General features: G+C 37.4%; 1 protein-coding gene across 6 annotated transcripts in view; it reads right to left on the reverse strand.

Annotated features, from left to right (window-relative positions):
- The window catches only part of WDFY3 (WD repeat and FYVE domain containing 3), a 281,573-nt gene that overhangs the window by 242,744 nt on the left and 24,691 nt on the right, over positions 1-14,138 (reverse strand). For 5 of the 6 annotated variants that reach the window (XM_060114194.1, XM_060114198.1, XM_060114190.1 and 2 more), the window contains exon 2: positions 4,804-4,897. The exons of the other annotated variant lie outside the window; for it this stretch is intronic. The gene's annotated coding sequence lies outside the window, so the exon portion shown is untranslated. The remainder of the gene's footprint in view (positions 1-4,803; positions 4,898-14,138) is intronic. 6 annotated transcript variants of the gene reach the window in all.

Here is a 14,138-nt window from a genome sequence, read left to right on the forward strand (position 1 = left end):
AATATATGTTTCTAGAAAGAATACATTCTACAGACTTTCATTTGTGGGTAATAGTTTTCTAAACCACAAAAAATGCTATACTATTTTTCTCTAATATAGAGTCTAAAGCCCAAAATCTAGTCATAAATCTATTCCCAGAAGTTTTCAAACAAGGGAGTAAATTATAAACAAAACTCTTAGCTCAATATCCTCGTAATGCAAAATACTAAGAGCTTAAGTTTAAAACTTCCTCTTTGCCGTATCAATGCAACAGAGCTTTTTTTGTACGAAAAAACATTACCATTTGTTCAACTACAGGAATGAATTCCCCAGTCCACTCTATGTGTGTCAAAAGGAAATTTTAAATCAAAAATTTTGTATGGTTTCTATTAAACTATATCCCCCTAACAAGTAAAAAGGGATATCGCATAGAAATTCTATTGAATTCATACTCATTTAATTTCTGTACAGTTTGAGAGGACTTTGACTTCCAAACCTACTGAGATTTAAAAATAAGTCTTATCATTTCTAATAATAAGTAAACTAAAATGTATGATCTATATTTATAGTAATTCACAAATAATTATAATTTTAAAACTCCTTATAAAATTCAGTAATGTAATCAGATGCTTTAGAAGTACATGCTCAATCTACCCTAATGGAGTTAAGACAATCTTTTCTCAATGAATTTGAGATTTTCTTAGACTAAATTTACTAAAACACTGTTATTCCATGTGCTAAACACACACACACACACACACACACACCCCTTACATTAACTTATACAGATAATGCCAACTAGGTCAAATCTTGCTTCCAGAAACACAACTATACTGCCTTCCAAAACAAAGATTACAAAAATGAATCCATAATAATACTTTCCAATTACCTTTCCATCAATATAAATATTGAGAACTGCTAGCTGGTAAATGAAGTATACATGACTGTGCCACTATATTCTGTAAAAGTAACTGTAATTGGGCATTTCCCTTAGCCAATTTGGTATTGATAATTTCTCACACTTTATAACTTAGTTGTAGAAAGTGACCACAGAAAAGCTGATAAAATTAAAGTACTCTTAATAACCTACGACCTCTTGCTCTTAAATATTTTAGGGAAATGAGGGTAGGCCTTTGGATATTTTATGAGAAATACCAGGTTTCACTCAGCAAACTGAAAAGTCAGGGTACCACTTGAAGAATTCTACATAGGATTAAAAAAATAACAAATCTGATGAAATGGAACAAAATTAACTCCTCTTTGCTTTAAAAAAAAAAGAAAAAGGAAATGATAAGAGTTACATTTTTCCTTTTTTTAAGGGTGAGGGGGTACTTTCTGATTACAAAGCTATATGGCACAAAAGTGATAAACTTCTGCTTAGAGTTTAAGACTAAAGCTTCCTGAATATTAAATAATGTATGTATTTTTCCACTTAGCATATTTTCTTCTTTCTTCATTCTTATAGTCTATGTAGGGAGCTTCAAAATGGCTTCCAATAACCTCCCCTCCTGGGATACACATCCCTGTGTAAGTGTGGACTGGACCTCTCCTTAAGTGTGGACTGGACCTAATGACTCACTCCTAGTGAATGGAACAGGGAAAAAGTGATGGGTTGCCACTTCCAAGACTACACTACAAAAACCAAAGGCTCACACGGCAAGGACTAGTAGGTTGCTGGCAAACAGCCAACATGAGGAACTGGGGCCTTCGGCCCAACACCCAGTGAGGAACTAAGTACTGCCAACAAGCATGTGAGTGAACTGCAGGCAGATCCTCCTCTAGGATTTTCAGATGAGACCAGCCCTGGTGGACGTGTCAAATGTAGCTCTGCAAGAGACCCTGAGCCAGAGGACCCAACAAACGGCACCCAGATTCTTGACCACAAGAACTGTGAGATAATGTTTGTTGTTTTAAGTCACTAACTTTTGGGGTAATCTGTTATGCAGTGCTATGGCTTGAACTGTGTCCTGCTCAAAATTCATATGTTTAAGTCCTAACCCCCAGCACCTCAGAATGTGACCTTATTTGGAGACATGACCTTTACAGGGGTAATCAAGTTAAACTGAGCTCATTAGGGTGGGCCCCAATCCAATAGGACTGGTATTCTTATAAAAAGGAGAAATTTGAACAAAGAGACAGACACACATAAAGGGAAGACAATGCGAAGAGCTATGGAGAAAAGGTGGCCATCTATAGGTCAAGGAAAGAGGCCTGGAACACATCCTTCCCTCATAGATCTCAGAAGCAACCAATTCTGCCGACACTTTGATTTCAGACTTCTAGCCTCCAGACTGTAAGACAATAAATTTCTGCTGTTTAAGCCACTCAGTTTGTGGTAATTTGTTGTGACAACCTTAACAAATTAATACATGTAGCAAAAAGATCTAATACATACACTGAATTCAAAATGACTTTTATTGGCAATACCAAAATTAGCCTCAATGCAGGACTCAAGTAGATGGCCAAAGCTTCTAAGTCTTTATTCTGAAAAAAGACATAAGGTCATATCAGAAAATCTTAGACCACAGATTTTTTTTTTTTAAGTTAGCTGGGACTCCTGCAATCATATAATGTAATTGACTCATTTCAAAACTTGACGCTGCTGCTGCTGATGTGCCAGGAACTGTTTTGAACACTTAACATATATTAATTCCTCACAAGGACCCTCTGAGGCACCACTGTTATCAATTCCATTTTTAAGATGAAGAAACTTATGTCCAGGAGTTAAGGACACAGCTGATAAGGAGCCAGGATTTAGTAAACCGAGGTACACAGAGAATAAGTGATTTATCCAAAATCACAGTTAGTAGTTGAGGTGGGACTAAGCCTAATGGTCCTTTCTCCTACCTTCAAATCTTTTCTCGAAAAAGCCAAATAGAAAGGCTTTTCTTTTACTTGCTGTATTCAATCTTTGTAACACTGCTACCTTAGAAGTATATATTTGACTATCTATCTGCCCTCCTCCTCTACCTACACAGTTACTCATTTTCTTCTACTCCCTGAACCCTAAAACACTACCTTTCAATTCCTAATACTTTTCTTGCATCTAGGTTAATCATTTTTATATACTAGAACACAAGATTTCACTTCCACACAGTTTGGAAAAACAGCTTTAGCTTAACATTTAGAAAAACACCTTTAGCTTAATAAATACACATGGAAGGAGTAATACTATAATATTGGTCATCTGCATTTTACTAGGAATAAGTCAGATCCTTTTCAGAGAACAGGCCTTGAAACAAAGATGGCAAGACAGCCACTGCAAACTTGTCCAGGGAATCAAGAGTTTTTTTCTGGAATATATGGGATTAGGTACTTAAGAGTAAGCCTTTCTCTGGGAGTCTGAATTACAATATATAAATCATGGGCAGTGGTGGCGACCACGCTTCCCATGACAAAGAATGGAAACATGGAGAAAGCCAAAGAGAGTGAGACATGCAGAGGAGAGGCACACTGCTGAGAGCTTGAGAGAGACCTGACTACATTTGATTCCTGGGTTCTCCTTGCACAGCCCAGCTGCATTTCTGCCCTGGATCCTTTGGTGTGCCCAAAAGTCTGATAACTTGCCCTTTCTGCTTAAGCTAGTTTGAACTGAGTCACATGCAATCAATAGAGAACTAACATGGTCAAAAAGATACCCTCTCTACAGCTCAAGAACATTATCGAATGACTAGTAATTCAAAAAAAAAAAAGAGGAGAACAAAGCACTCCATGTAGTACCATGGCTACGAACAAAAGAACTGATTGACAGAAGCCAAGGTTTAAACAGCTATTTGTAAGACTTTCCAGACATTGGTGGAATAGGAAAAAGAAGCTGCAATTTGAAAAAACTATACCCTCTATCTCCCATTTGGGATATTTTAGTTCTTCTAGTTAAAAAAATCCCATCATCTATATACTTGCTAGTGGGTGTGTAAATTATTACAACCACTTTAGAGATCAATTTGGAAATGTCTAGAAAAGTTGAAAGTGCAGATTTCATACAACCCAGCAATCTTACTACGAGGTGGCTACTATGGACTGAAATGTATCCCCCCCAAAATTCATATGCTGAAGCCTTAACCCTCAACATGACTGTATCTGGAGATAGGGTCTTTAGTAGGCTATTAAGGTTAAATGAGGTCCTAGGGGTGGGGCCCTAAACTGATATGATAAGAAGAGGTAAAGGGAGATCTCCCTCTCTTTCTCCTTTTCTTTGCCTTGTGAGGACAAAGCCAGACAGTGACCATCTACGGGTCAGAAGAGAGCTTGCACCAGAATCCTACCACGCTGACACCCTGATCTTGGACTTCCAGCCTCTAGAATTGTTGAGAAAATAAATTTCTGTTGTTTAAAAATAAATAAACTTTTCAGTAACAACAGAGCAAAGTAAAATACTAAAACTCAGACAACTAAGTAGCCATAGTACTCTCAAGTGCCTCACAACATAGTTCATTATTCGAACTAGTCACTCAAAGTTACTGTAATACGATAAAGAGTTCCAAAGCCTGTGCTGACAACTAGATTTTTCCAGAAAAAAAGGAAAAACTTTAATAACATGATTTTATTCTATGTAGGTATCTACAATAAAAGTATGATGCTTTAAAGCCAGAATTGAAACGGAAATATATTCCAATATATCTTTTTTTTTTTTTTTGGTGCAAAAAACTAAAAGCCATCCAGGAAAGGAGGTTTGTCTAGTTTACCCAGCCATCAGTGGTAAAGAAGGATTAAAACCCAGCCCTTCTGAGTCACAGTTCAGTTACAATGCAACGATGCAGCAAAGATTATCATGATTCTGTTCCTGACTTCTTGTTCAACAGACAAAACAATCCTAAAACTGACCTGATTCTATGTTCTGGGCTGGCATGAACCTGCGTAGAAACAATAGGAGTGGCAGGCACTTTCTTCCTGAAGCAGACGTGGAGAAGTATTATACCTGTGATGAAAGAAAAAAAAAAGAAAGCCCAGTTTATTTTCAGAATGTTTTTTTATGAGTTGTTCATTTCGTACTAATTCTCTCTTTACCTCATTTCTTGCCAATGGCTTCATACTGGAACAAAGGACAACACTTTATTTAAGACAGATAAAGTCTGCTATTCAAACTTCAAAGGAGAATATAGACTCATTCAAAACTGATCTCTACAGACCATCTGGTTCAGCTTTTTTATTTTACTGGTGAGGAAGCCGAGACCAGGAAAAGTTATGCAAAGAATCAACAACAACACAGTTATTTAGTGGCAGAGCCAGGTTCAGAACCTAATTCTTCCAACTTTCGTCCAGTATTCATCTGTACATCATAGATCACAATGTCTCTTTTTGGAGAACCAAACATGAGCAAAAAAGAAAAAAAATCATGTTACTTCTCTAGGAGTAGTTGAAGATAAATGTGGTATAGAGCTGAATTGATATGTTCTAAGTTAAAATAAAAAACAGTGCTTCCTCACTCAATGTTTATAATCCAACCTCGAGTTATTTAGCCTGTCTCATATAGGATATTTAACTGTTTCTTTTATTTACCATTCAATATTCCAAAATGAAAACATCAGCACATGAATGATGAGATATAGGTTCTGGTCTTTCTTATAACTCTGCTCTCAACAAGTTCTATGCCCTTAATCAATTACTTCTTTGGTTCCAAAGCTCCTTTATTCAAAAATGAGGAGCTTGGGGACGGACTTCCCTGGTGGCACAACGGTTAAGAATCCGCCTGCCAATGCAGGGAACATGAGTTCGATCTCTGGTCCAGGAAGATCCCACATGCCATGGAGCAACTAAGCCTGTGTGCCACAACTACTGAGCCTGCGCTCTAGAGCCCCCAAGCCACAACTACTGAAGCCCATGCATCTAGAGCCTGTGCTCCGCAGCAAGAGAAACCACCTTAATGAGAAGCCCACGCACTGCAACCAAGAGTAGCCCCCACTCGCTGCAACTAGAGAAAGACTGTGCGCAGCAACGAAGACCCAATGTAGCCAAAAATAAATAAATAAATAAAATATATTTTTTTTAAATGAGGAGCTTGGATTAATCCCCATGAGCTTTCTAAGTCTAAAAAGTTATGCCTAAGAATAGACTCATCTTTTAACGACATTCTGTTTTTCTGATCAACTATTTGTTTTGTCATATGTTTGTTAATCTCTGTAATCAAGATAGTACAATAGTTCAAACATCAATATTTGTTTTTGTCATGTTTGTCAATCTGATCAACTATTTGCTTTTGTCATGTTTGTTAATCTCTGTGATCATATTAGTACAATAGTTCAAACATCAATAATATTGCCCTCAAATATACAGCTAGTTCTCATTCAAAAACCTAGTTTTGCAATAACCTAGTTTTGCTGTCTATCTCACTACTTATGAAAAAGTATTTTAAAAAATCTACCTCTGGGACTTCCCTGGTGGCACAGTGGTTAAGAATCCACCTGCCAATGCAGGGTCACAGGTTCGAGCCCCGGTCCAGGAAGATCCCACATGCCACAGAGCAACTAAGGCTGTGCGCCACAGCTACTGAGCCTGCATGCTAGAGCCCACAAGCCACAACTACTGAGTCCACGTGCCGCAACTACTGAAGCCTGTACGCCTAGAGCCCGTGCTCTGCAACAAGAGAAGCCACCGCAATGAAAAGTCTGCGCGCTGCAACGAACAGTAGCCCTAGCTCGCCACAACTAGAGAAAGTCCATGCGCAGCAACGAAGACCAAATGCAGCCAAAACGATAAATAAATAAATTTATTAAAAAAAGAAATCTACTTCTTAGGTGGTTTCTAAGAAAAATTCTGAATTATTTTCCCAAATCATTCATTCAGTTATTCATCCAAGTTGTTACTGAGTGGTTTGTCAGATGGCAGACACATGCTTAATGAGATATAAGATTTTAAAACAAGATCCCTCTAGTGAAATTCTGAGTGATGTTTGGGATTCAACTGGCAGTGAGAAAGTAGGCAGAAGTGATGACATGTCTCCTAAATCGTAACATCAGAATATACCTGCACTGTTTTTTTAATATATTAAAACTACCAACTTACGTAAAACATGTTGGTTGTCACCCAACACGAGAACCTAAATATAAGTTGCTGGTAATGTTTTACTGATTTGCTCTTCCCTGTCCTATACCCCACCTCTCTCATCTCTTCAGTCCTCTGTAATTGCTCTCCTATGTTTTGTGTTCATCATTCCTCTGATTTTTAGAAAGCATATCACATATGTACATATCCTTCAACAACACTTTCACTGTTTTTCATTCAGTATTATGTTTTCAAGATGTATTTATGATACATATGCAATTAAATGTTGCATATAGTTGTAGTTCATTCATTTCAGGGCAGAAAAATTCTACATCGTGTAAATACACCATGACTGAATTATTCATTCTCTTTACAATAGCACCTTATTTTCTCCCCAGGTTTTGTTTTGTTTTGCTATTATGAACATTACTGTTATGAAAGTTCTCATACACATCTGTTCCACATGTGCCAAAGTTTCTCTTAAGTACTTGCCTAGGAGTTGAGGAATATATGTGTTTTCAATTTTTTTTGTGAGGTTGCCAATTTTTCTTTTGCCCAAAGTGTGTTTAACAATGTATAATCTCATCAGCACCAGGTAGTTCATATTGATCTACATGCTCTCCAACATTTAGTAATGCCAACTTCTTAATTTGGGGGTGTAAAACCATCTAACTGTAGTCTTAATTTGCAGTTTTCTGTTGATTAATGATACTGAGCATTTCTTCAGGTTTACTGGCTAACTCATGTTTCCTCTTTTATGAAATGCCTCTTTATTTCTATTGGCCACTTCCTCCTTAGTTTTTTGCCCTTTACTTATTATTTCATAGAAATTATATATGTATTTTGGATGCTGATTATTTGGTTTTATCCATTTTGAATTACCAGGTACAGCCAAGTATTGAGATAAAGAAGCAGAAATAGGAGGACGCCAGACAGAACTGGAAACAGCGAGCTAGAATACCAATGCTTTTCTCAACCCATTTTTGTATTTTATTACAATCTACAGATGTCTTAAAGTACCAGAAATTTAAAATGGTGTATTACTGATCCTGTTTTGTAATCTTTTAATATAAATTTAGCCAAGGGTTAAGTGCTTTGATATGATTTCAGTGCATTCTAATTACAATATGCAATATAATATAATTTCAGGCATCCATTTTATACAAATCAAAATTTAAATCACATTTTAGATAGAGTTACATTTTGACCCTGACATTTTAAGTGTTTTTATTTCATGCTTTGGTTGGCTCCAATTTAGAATAAGTTAGCTTTATTGTCAAAACGTTGAGTATGAATGTATATGTACATAGGTATAAAAACTGAATTTCAAAACTAAATTATATAAACTAGAACAACAGAGACCTGCATTCCAGGCTTGGCTAGACAATTAGCTGTACCTCCTTGGCCTAACTATGTCTTTAAGTTGGTTTTCTTATACCTAACATGAAAATTGTGCTGGTAAATTCTAAGTATGATTCTTTGAATCATACTCTTTGAAGATCAATGAGAAAAAAAATTTTTTCCAGATGTCCCCAAAAGAGTTTTAGGAATCTCTTCCCAAGTGTTAAGTAAACTGGAGAGAGTAACAAAAAGCTAAATATCTGAAAAACAAAAGTTAACAATCGGGGCTATAGCCCTCCTATGGCTTCTCAGGACTCTTGGCAGATCACCTGATGAACAGCATCACACAGAAAAAAAAAAAAAAATCGAAAGCCACACAAAATCTGAGATCACTCTACAATGCTGGCGTTGATTCCTATGTACGGAATCAGAAGAGAACTTCCAGAACCACACTCACCCACTTACCTGAATCTGTACCCTTCTACTGTGCTTAAACTTTCTGAAACCACATCAAAGTCTAACTCTTCCACTTTAATACTAGATGTTATGTCCCTACTATTCAAGGAAATTGCTCTAGTAAGTCCCACCTCTCTTTCCTTTGTCATCAATTTCTTAATTTTGTCCTCTCAATAAAGCAGAACCACTGTGTGTGTGTGTGTGTGTGTGTGTGTATATATATTTCCAATCATTAGAAAATAAACAACATCAGCAGCAAACCTTTTGACACCACACACCCCTCTAGATTATGGCCAATTTCTTTGATTCCCTCTTCAGTGAAAAGTCAGAAAAGAGTTGTCCTTTGGGCTTCCCTGGTGGCGCAGTGGTTGAGAGTCCGCCTGCCAATGCAGGGGACACGGGTTCGTGCCCCAGTCCGGGAAGATCCCACATGCTGCAGAGTGGCTAGGCCCGTGAGCCATGGCCATTAAGCCTGCGCGTCCGGAGCCTGTGCTCTGCAACGGGAGAGGCCACAACAGTGAGAGGCCCACGTACTGTGAAAAAAAAAAAAAAAAAAAAAAAAAGACTTGTCCTTACTCTCTGTCTTCAAGTATTCTTCAGTTCAAACTGAACATACTCCAATTAGACTTTTGCTCCGAACACAGCACTGAAACTCTAAAGTCACCAGTTACTTACATATATATTGTAAAATCCAAAAGCCAGTCAGATCTCATCTTTCTTGCCCTATCTGCAGCAATTGGCATGACTCATCAAGCCCTGATACACTTTCTTTACCTGGCTTCCAGAACAAAGACTCTCCTGGTTTCTCCTGGTTTCATCCTATCTCACTGGCCACTCCTCAGCTTCCTTTGCTTATTTCTCCTTTTCTCCATCATCGCTGAAGTTCAAGTTCTGACTCTTCTTTCTAACTAATCAGCAAATACTACTGGCTCTATATACAAAATATATCCAGAATCTGACCACTTCTCATCATCTACGTAGAAACTGTAGTAGTAACTATCATCTCTCACTAGGATTTTTTCCATAGTTTAGTAACTGGCCTCCCAACTTCTACCCTTGCCCTATTTCAGTCCTTTTTCATCAAAGCAGCCAGAGTGATCCTGATAATCTTACATAAATCATATAATGTAACATCTGTGCCCAAAATCTCCCAATGACTTCTCATATCATAAACGTCAAAATCTTTTTTTTTTTTTTTTTTTTTTGCGGTACGCGGGCCTCTCACTGCTGTGGCCTCTCCCGTTGTGGAGCACAGGCTCCGGACGCTCAGGCACAGCGGCCACGGCTCACGGGCCCAGCCGCTCCGCGGCATGTGGGATCTTCCCGGACCAGGGCACGAACCCGCATCCCCTGCGTCGGCAGGCGGACTCTCAACCACTGCGCCACCAGGGAAGCCCCACGCCAAAATCTTTAAAACAGCAAAACAGAACTTACATAATTTAGCCCCCATTACCTCTGACCTCATTTCCTACTGACCTCCTTGCTATTCCTTATACAGGCTAGGCATACTCCTGCCTCAGAGCCTTTACACTTACTGTTCTCTCTGCCTCAAAGCTATTCTGCGATGATTATCTCCACCTGCCTCACTCCCTTGCTATCTTCAGATCTTTGCTCAAATGTCTGAGTTAACTCTTTCCTATTCGGTCTATTTTAAACTGTAACTATTCTGCTCCCAGCATCCCTAACACACTTCCCTGATTTATTCCTCTCCAATGTTACTAATATTCATTTATTTCACTTCTATTCCTGTTTGTGTATTTCCTCCCCCGAACACATAAAATCCACAAGGGCAAGAGCTTTGTTTTGTTTCGTGCTACCTCTTCAATGCTTAGGAAGGGGTCCAGCACATAGTAGGCATTCAATAAACATTTTTTGAATGAAGAAATGAATAGTTACACTCTTAGGGCTAAACATGACAATCTTTCTGAGTTTACAAAAGAAAATAAATAATCAGGAGACAATAGCTAGATTCTTGATGTAAAAGAATCATTCTAATATTTCTTCAATAGTTAAGTGATAACAACAATAACTCAAAGACTTCAGTAGATGTTGTAGCCAATACTTCCATAAACTTTAAGTAACCACTATAATAAATGGTTCCCCACCCCACCCCCAACCCCCTGCCAGATTAGGTTTTAGTCTCTGGCTGTCCACAGGGTGACATTTATTTCCCATCTGTTATCATATTCAACAATGGTTAGTTTGCAGAGCCGCAACACACTTAGGAAAATATTATTAAAATGTTCATTCCAAACTTGTTCCAGATAAAGAACTGAGCTCTTTATAAATAAAGAAAGTCTAAAAATAAAGGACAGATATTTTTAAGTGTTTTAACTATTTTGTTTGTAAATAGTTTCAAACTTACAGAAAAGTTGCAAATATAAAAATACAAGAATCACCCTTATACTCAAAGTCATCCATTGTTAACGTTACCTTCTTTATTTTGTCATTTGTGCTCATGAACTTTCTTTCCCTTCACACAGACACACTTGAGCTTTTTTTTTTTCCTAAAGCAACTGAGGATAAATTATGTATATCATGGTTCTTTGAGCCTTTGCTTCAATGTGTATTTCCTTAGAGATATTCTCTTTCATAACCACAGTACAGTTATTGTCAGTAATTTGAACATTGCTACAATATTTGTATTTAGCATTAGTACTCCAAATTATTTCAATTAATCCAATGATAATCATTTTATCCTATTCTTCTCCCCACCCAGTACAGGATCCAGTCCAGGGTCAGGTATTGCAGTTAATGCAATACCTAGGCTTATCTTTCTTAAGCCTCCCATAATTTGAAACACTTCCACAGCCTTTATCTTTTATGACATTGTTTTTTGTTTTGTTTTGTTTTGAATATCCTCCTCCCCTTTTTATTAAGCAGAATGTTCCTCATGTGGGGTTTGTCTATTGTTTCCTCCAGATTCAGGTTATGTAGTCTTGGCCAGAAAACTACACAGATGACGATATATCCCCTCAGGGCATCATATCTAGACTCACGTGTTACCCATGTTGTTGTTGTATTTCACCAATGAATAACCCCTATTTTACACCCTGCAAATAATACACAGGCGGTGGGGAGACACTTTAACTCTATGGAAATACCCTGCTCCTCATCAATATTTCCCCCCTAGATTTTGTTATGATTCTTGCCCTGCCTAATAAGAGCTGCAAAATGATGATTTTCCAACTCTAGAATTCAGAATTCTACTGTAAGCATGAGAGCTCTCTTCTTTATTTGTTCATTTATTTACTAGTTTATTATCATTATGGGTAGTGGATTCCTATTTTTAATGGTTCATAATTCATTACTAATCTGATGACTAGACCAGTAGGACCTCCAACAGGCTTGTGACATGCTCCCATATTTTTCAAAAACATTTTATTTTCTAGCATTAAAAAAAAGGTACAGATTCACCTGGTATATACCCTTGCAATCAGCCATTCCTCTGAGGAACTCCAGTTCCTTTGTGTTGGGAATACTATTAGAGATCGAGATTGGGGGATTAGGTGTGCCCACTGCTCTTTGCCTTTTTCTTGGACAGAACTACTAGGAAATACATGCATGCATATACACATATGTATATAAATATATATATGTTCATACATACATATGCATGTGCATGTATACATACTGGTTTCAAAAATAATAAATTTAAACTGATACCTTCAATTCCAATCCATCCCCACAGGATTCATTTTTCCCTTCTCCCAATGCATATTTGTATGTCCCTCCTTTCTCAGGTCCTAGCTTCAACAACCTGAAAACATTTACTCAATCCGTAATACACCTAAAAATGACCCAGAGTTGCTTTGTCCATATCACTACAAAAAATAAACTCTAGAGGAAAGAGTTCAGGATTTGTTTGCAATCCCTCTCTCTTACCGCTACCTAGGATGAGGGTAAACAGTCAAATATTATGTTAAAAAATTACTTAGAGTCACTCTTTCTTCCCCTTCAATGTAAGTATAGTACTAATTTATAGTACAATCAGGTTCATTTGTTCTGGTGGTTTAGGACTTTCCCCATTCCCATCTTTATTTGCAATATGGAAGATAATATGCTTTGAAAAGTCAAAACTATATAAAAAGGTATATAGCCTTAAGAAGTGTCATTCCCTCCCATAAATATTTGTTCTCTACTGCCCCTTCTTTTTTGTAAAGTTAAGTAGATATGAGTGCGTTTTATCACTCCCCACCCCTGCCATTTTTTCACAAAAGATAGCAAACTAATATGTGTGTTTACACTAACCAGCTCAATCGAGACTGGAGGAAGCTCTTCCCAAATTAATTTATAAGACTCGCAACACCTTAATACCAAGACCAGACAGAAACATTAAGAGAAAAGAAGACTAGAAATCCAATATCCTTTCTGAACACAGATGCAAAAAATTTTAACAGAATATTAGCAATATATAAAAGGGATATTACAACATGACCAACTGAAGTTTACCCTGGAAATATAAGGCTGGTTCAACATTCAAAAATTAATCAATATAATTCACCATATGAACAGAATAAAGAAAAACCATACAATGATTTCAATAGGTGCAAAAATAGCATTTGACAAAATTCAACATTCATTCATGATTTTAAAAACTCTTAGTAAACAAGGAATACAATGGAACTTAAGCTGATAAATGGCATCTTTAAAACAAATACAGGGACTTCCCTGGTGGCACAGTGGTTAAGAATCAATCTGCCTGCCAATACAGGGGACACAGGTTCAAGCCCTGGTCCGGGAAGATCCCACATGCCACAGAACAACTAAGCCCATGCGACACAACTACTGAGTCTGTACTCTAGGGCCTGCACATCGCAACAACTGAGCCCACACACTCCAACTACTGAAGCCCACGCACCTAGAGCCTGTGCTCCACAACAAGAGAAGAAACTGCAATGAGGAGCCCATGCACCGCAACAAAGAGTAGCCCCCACTCGTCACAACTAGAGAAAGCCGCGTGCAGCAAAGACCCAGCACAGCCAAAAATAAAAATAAATAAATAAATAAAACAAATACAGCTAACATCATACATAATGGCGAAAGGCTGAATGTCTTCTGTCTTTAACATTATACTGGAAGTAGTAGCCAGGGCTATATGGTATGAAAAAGAAATAAAAGGCATACATTACTATGGAAGAAATAAGACTGTCATTATTCCAGGCAACATGACTGTCTATCTAGACGGAAAATCCCATAGAATCTACAAAAAACAAAAACAACAACAAAAAGCATACTAGCTATAATAAGGGAATTTAACAAGGTTGTAGTATACAGAGTCCAATATATAAAAATCAATCATGTTTCCATATATCAACAATGAAACACTTGGAAATTACATATTTATATTGGGTTGGCCAAAAAGTTCGTTTGGGTTTCTC

The sequence above is a fragment of the Mesoplodon densirostris genome, chromosome 1, assembly GCF_025265405.1.
Source record: "Mesoplodon densirostris isolate mMesDen1 chromosome 1, mMesDen1 primary haplotype, whole genome shotgun sequence".
In the NCBI taxonomy this organism is placed as follows: Eukaryota; Metazoa; Chordata; class Mammalia; order Artiodactyla; family Ziphiidae; genus Mesoplodon; species Mesoplodon densirostris.